General features: G+C 35.4%; 1 long non-coding RNA gene across 1 annotated transcript; it reads right to left on the bottom strand.

Annotated features, from left to right (window-relative positions):
* Positions 1–1,039: 1,039 nt before the first annotated feature.
* LOC129528039 (uncharacterized) lies at positions 1,040–5,014 on the bottom strand. The gene is made up of 2 exons (XR_008673189.1): positions 4,949–5,014; positions 1,040–1,301 (listed from the first exon to the last, which is right to left on the bottom strand). It is a non-coding gene; the product is annotated as an uncharacterized lncRNA (long non-coding RNA).
* Positions 5,015–6,227: the final 1,213 nt, after the last annotated feature.

Here is a 6,227-nt window from a genome sequence, read left to right as displayed (position 1 = left end):
TAGGCATGCACCACCACATTCAGCTAATTTTTTATTTTTGTACTTTTTATAGAGACAAGTCTCACTATGTTGCCCAAGGTGGTCTCAAACTTGGCCTCAAGTGATCTTTAGCCTCAGCCTCCAAAGGTGTTGGGATTATAGGTATGAGCCACTGTGCCTGGTTCTCATTCTTCTTCACTTATGTAACAAGTTGCTTAGACAAACCTCTCTTTACTTCATTATGACTGGATTTGATCGAATTCCATGGCTACTTAACACACTGAATCCTAATTACTTTTATTTGTTTGATCTTCTCAAGGAGATCACAGGCTTCTTGGTGTTAAGCTTGTTCACTAATGAAGTTATAGCACTTAGTACAGTAAAAAGTACATAATAAATGTTAATTACTATTGTTTCAAAAAAATCTATAATAGCAGTAGAGTTGAGGACAGATGGGTTCAGATATGTCATTGTGAATAATTAACTTTCAGAGCCGGCCCATTTGGAAAACAAGAATCAAAGACATTGGAGTAGATGTGTGAAGCCGAGTTCAGAGTAAGTGTGAAGCAAAGCCTGTGGTGACGAAGCCAGATAGTTCCCTGACCGCTTTGTGGGCGGGAACTGGAGTGCATGGGTGCTGGAACAAGCCAACTGTGTTGGCGCCAGCAGGGGCAAATTCCACTCACTTGAACCCGCTGCGCTCCACCCCTCGTGGGAGGGGGAGCACAGGTGAGCAGGTACAGGAGGAGCTGGGGAAGCACTTTTGGGCACCTGCAGGAGTGAATTCTGTACCGGCCCCACAGCAGCATCGGCGGGGCGGGGGTGCCCACTACCCCCGAAGCCCCAGAGGAACTGTCACAGTACTCTTTTAGCTCTGCCCTCTGTGGATGGCTTAAGTGTTAAGCTTAAGCCAGTGGACCCTATGTCTTTTAGCATAAGGCGGCTACCTTCTGCCAGCGAGGGCAAAGGGTCAGTGTGGCAGCCTTTTGCATCCACACTCACTGCACCTGAGCTGTTGTCAAGCATCCAGGAGAAATGAAGTAGCACAAACGAATTGGAGGATGGTAAATGTGGGGGATTTTATTGCTGTTGGACGTGGCTCTCAGAGGCAAGAGGAGCTGAAAAGCAGACAGAGAAGGAAGGTAATCTTCCCTCAAAGTCCAGCTGTCTCCTGGGATTCTTCTTGAAATTTACACCATCGAGCTGTCCCTCTGAAGTAAGGCACTTCTCTCTGATGTCCAGCTGCTTCTCCTGCCTTTGCTGGCTGAGCCTGCAGTTTTCACGGGCACAAGATGAGGGCATGGAGTGGGCCATGGGTGGTTCTGGAAAAGGCAACATTTGAGTGAGAAAACTGGGATGTTAAGTTCTCACTTTGGGCTGCTGTTTCAGGCTTTTCAGCTTGAGGGTGGGGCCCTCACCAGGGACCTGCCCTCTTCAGCCCGTAATTTCCCTGCCTCCCATCCCTGTCGTTGACCAAATGGGAGAGTAGGGAGAGTAGGAGAAGCTCTGAGGAATGGCTTTAAAAATCAGCTAAAATGTGTGACTTTCTTTGTGGCTGACAGAGAGGTGATACAATGAGCGGATAGGCCAGCCTAATCCAGTTAGGGTTGAGTCAAGAACAAGGGAAAGAAATCAAGAAAACACAATGTGAGTCTCAGACTTTTAAATCACTAGGAACCGATTTCAAGATGGCCAGAAAGGACTGTATTTCAAGACAGCCAGATCATAATATGACCTGATGGATAAGCACTGATGTATAAATGCCAATTATTTCTACAAACTTCAAAGATGTAAATAGTTAGCTAATTCATTAGCAATTACCCAGTACTGATATACAGTTTTTGCAAACTACAATTGCAGACAGAATAAAGCCCTGAGAGCCCCAAATTTTACCTTGAAGTGATATGCTTGTGTTTTACCTGAGAAGGCATAAATTTCTAGAAAAGTACAGATTTACTAGGACGAGTAATTTAGATGTTGCATTCATTAATGTTATTTAAGAGGCTTAGTGAATAACAGCTAAAACATTTGCCACTCTTGTCACCAGAGTTCCCTTAATCTGCTGAGTAAACAGGATCTTTGAAATTTTGGTTGTGAATATTTCTATAGTCTATGGCTTAGAACACAGATATTTTTTTCCCTGCCTGCTCTTTTAAGCAGATAAATGCACAACCTCAAAAGTTATTAGCATATCAGTGTCTAATTGACTGTAATAAAAAATGAAAAATCCTAATAACATTCCTATATGTCATTCTTATAGACTTCAATTATTCAGAAGTTTCATAATGCCGCTGCTGCCTAGTAGAGTATAAGCCATTAAATATGCAACTGGGCTAAAATATAAAAGTTTTGCAAATGCTCACAGGATGAAATCATTGTGGTGTTTTAAAATTTAATGTTGCTTAAGCTGCAACACAATGAATTCCTCTGCCCAGATATGAAGTTTATGATGTGAAAGTAAAAATTAATCCCTAATGTTTCGTAGAACAGGTCACACCAAAATTTTTTTCTTTCTTTCTTTGTTCAACTTTCAATTTCTGTTTTAAGTATGCAGTTTGCCTCTAATAAAGTTTTCAAGTTTGAGAAAAATAACTGCTATGTGACAAATTACTGTGGATGTTATTACCCTAAATTGCAGATAAATAAAATTAAGACAAGTAAAACATGGAGAAACTAATGAAGTTGTTAAATTTGCAAAACTCTAAAAATATATTCTATCTATATATGACATATATATATACATATATGGAAGAGAAAAGGGCCAAATAAACAAGACCCTTTCTTTTTTTCTTTTTTTTTTTTTTTTTTTTTTTCCTGAGATGGAGTCTTGCTCTTTCACCCAGGCTGGAGTGCAGTGGCATAATCTCAGCACACTGCAACCTCTGTCTCCCGGGTTCAGGCAATTATCCTGCCTCAGCCTCCCGAGTAGCTGGGATTACTGGCGTGCACCACCACACCCTGTTAAGACACATTTTAAAAAAGAAAAAAAAAAGCTAAAGTGCTTCAAAGTTAGTATTTTCATATGTTTTCTGAAAAATAAATATACTGATTATGATATGTTAGCTAAAATTTAGCAAATGTATTATTTAACAAATAGGTTATACATTTATCATTTAAAAATATGTCATATTTGTTTCATCTTCCAATATTTTATAAAGATAACTAAAATATACGCTATTTATTTGACAATAAACTCACACTTATGTGCAAGAAATAGCCTATATTTTAGTTATTTTTAAATAGCTAAATGGGCATTGTTAAATGTGCCCATAGGACTTTAAAACTGTAGACAATTTGTTACCTCAGTATTATTTCTTGAAGAGTGACATTACTACAATGAACTTAAACCAAGAATAATATTAGTCATCTTCAAAATCTCCTCTTTGAAAAACACTCTCATAATTTTCAGAATTTATAGCATATTTCATATATCTATTTTCTGTCCTTAACCTCCTTAGAGATATGGACACTTCGGAAAGCGTTCTGCGGACAGTTATCAAGATGATGAATTGCAGTGAACACCAAGACACAAAAGGTTAGAATTTTCTTCTTTTTCTTTTTTAAAATGCAGCCCAGAAGCATAGACAAAGGAATGAGAGACTAAGAGAAAGATAACACAGTTCAGGATTTACGAGAAATTTTCTAACTTGCAGAAATGTCTAAAGATACATTTGCTTCTTTGGAAGGTAATGCATTTTATAATAACTGAGAATATTTTAAAATAGGCAGGGACAAAAATTGTTGCTGGATTATGCTGAAAGGATTAAGTCATGAGATGATTCAGCTTTGATTTTAAAGATATCAATCCTCATTTCCTAACTTCTTGAAAAGTTATGTTGGGAAATGAGAAAAACCACAACGCTAGTTTCCTGTCTTCAATATCTACAACGTTCATGTAAGCAGCTTATGTGTCCTTCTCAATAAAATAGTACTGCTTAGTATTTTTAAATATATCTTATTTATATGGTATCAAATGGAAACAAAGTAAAAGTCACTCCAATGTCTCAAATAAATACATATATGCATGCATGCACACACAAACACACACACACACACACACACACACACACACACACACACTGCCTTTGAGTATGTAAGAAAGAATTTATTTAGTGCCTTTTGGATTGAAGAGAGGAGAATAAATGAAATGAAGTAATAATTTCTCCGTAGCTAAACTATTTACTTTTTCATGGAGCATGTGGAAGATAGCTACTTGGCTCTATCCTCAGAGAAGAAGTAGTATTTTTATATGACTTCTTCCTTATTCGATGAGTTGCTACATTTCAAAACTATGAGTAATTCATAGAATCTGCTGGCAAAAATATATGTTCTGCCAAAATACACACTCACACACTTTTATGTGCTAAAAAGAATTATTTGAAATAAGGCATGTTACTTTAATAGTAATACACTAATTGAATCTGTTTAGGATTAAAAATAATTTAAAATATTAATGTCAAAAGCAAGGAAATTTTCAGGTTAAAAAATGTTATAGCAGAGGACAAATCTTCCAGTTCTTTTTCATAAGGACAAATATTTTAAAGGCTAAATTGTAAGCTGATTTTTCAACAATCATAGCAACTGACCAAAATTATATTTGTAAGTTGTAATACTACTATCTAGTATTTTTTTAAACTCTCCCCCTTATAATCTAAATTAATGAGTATCCTCCACATCCCCCAAAATAACATCAGTTATATTTGTGGCAGAAATTGTATTCTTTTGAAAAAAAATTGAGAGAATTATATGAACACATTCAAATTTTTGATGGTTGTTTTTAAATAAACTTTTTAAAGTTTTAATATAACTTTAGCTTACGATTTACAGAAAAGTTGTTATACATAGTACAGAGAATTTGCATATTCCTCACATTCAGTTTTTCCTACTCTTAGTACTTCATATTAGTATGGCATACTTGTCACAATTAATGAACTAATACTGATATATATAGATGAACTATAATGCCTACTTTATTCAGATTTCCTTAATTTTACGTGATGTTCTTTTTCTGTCCCAGAATCCCATCCAGGATTCCACATTCCATTTAGTCATCATGTCTCCTTTGTCTTCTCTTCTGTGACAGTTTTTCAAAGGTTCCCTGGTTTTGATGACCTAGGCAGTTTTAAGGAGTACTGCTAGAAATTTGTTTCTCAATTGGAATATTTGTGAAACTTTGTCATGAGATCATTAGTGGATGTTGTATTTTGCCACATGTTTTCTTCAATGGGTATAATAATATGATTTTTCTTCTTTAATGTGTTGACATGGTAGATTACATTGATATAGTGTAAATACTGAAACAGCCTTGAATATCTGGAATAAATCCCACTTGGTCTTGTTATATAATTCATTTCACACGTTGTTGGATGTGTTGAGAATTTTTGGCTGTATTTTCTGTGAGATACCAATTCATAGTTTTCTTTCTTCTAATAACTTTATCTGGGTAATGTTGGCCCATAGAATGAATAAGGATTGATCCCTTTGCTTTTATTTTTGAGAAGATTACAAAAAATAAATATGTTTTCATGTTAAATGTTTTAAAGAATTCATCAGTGAAATCTGAGATTCATGCTCTCTTTTTGGAAGATATTCGATTATTGATAATTTTCTGTAGATAAAGAGCTACCGATAGTATCTATTTCTCCTTATGTGAATTTTGGTAGGTGTGTCATTCAAAGTATTTGTCCATCATATCTGTATTTTTAAGTTTGTGTGCACAGTGTTACCTATACTATTCCCTTGTTAGCCTTTCCAAGTACAAGTAAGAATAGAGAAGTCTTTTTATATTTTTGGTATTTGTAATTTGTGTCTCTTCAACTTTTGTCTTGATTGGCCTGGCTACAGGTTTATAAATTTTATCGATGTTTTAAAAAGTAGCTTTTGCTTGTATTTACTTTCTCTATTTTTTCTCAGTTTTGTAGGGTTTCATTCTAATTTTTAATATTTCTTCTTCTTTTAGGCTTAATTTGCTCTTCTTTCTCAAGATTCCTAATGCTGAGCTGAGCTAGTTGATTTGTATTCCTTTCCTTCTAATGCATATATTTATGTAAGTTACACAGTACTACATAAGTACAAAACATACATGTCCAGGTGTCCGTGCCTTTTTTATTGCATCCTAAGTGCAGAATAAACACTTGGTTTATATTGAATCTGCTACTTATGAAAATAAAAAACCTACTTTCTAAACCAGTGATTTTGGCTATAAAGTATAGCTAACCATGGCTCCCCCAAATATCCACATCTTAATA

Source organism: Gorilla gorilla, chromosome 19 (assembly GCF_029281585.2).
Source record: "Gorilla gorilla gorilla isolate KB3781 chromosome 19, NHGRI_mGorGor1-v2.1_pri, whole genome shotgun sequence".
Lineage (NCBI taxonomy): Eukaryota > Metazoa > Chordata > Mammalia > Primates > Hominidae > Gorilla > Gorilla gorilla.
This window is presented reverse-complemented; position numbering and strand designations above follow the sequence as displayed.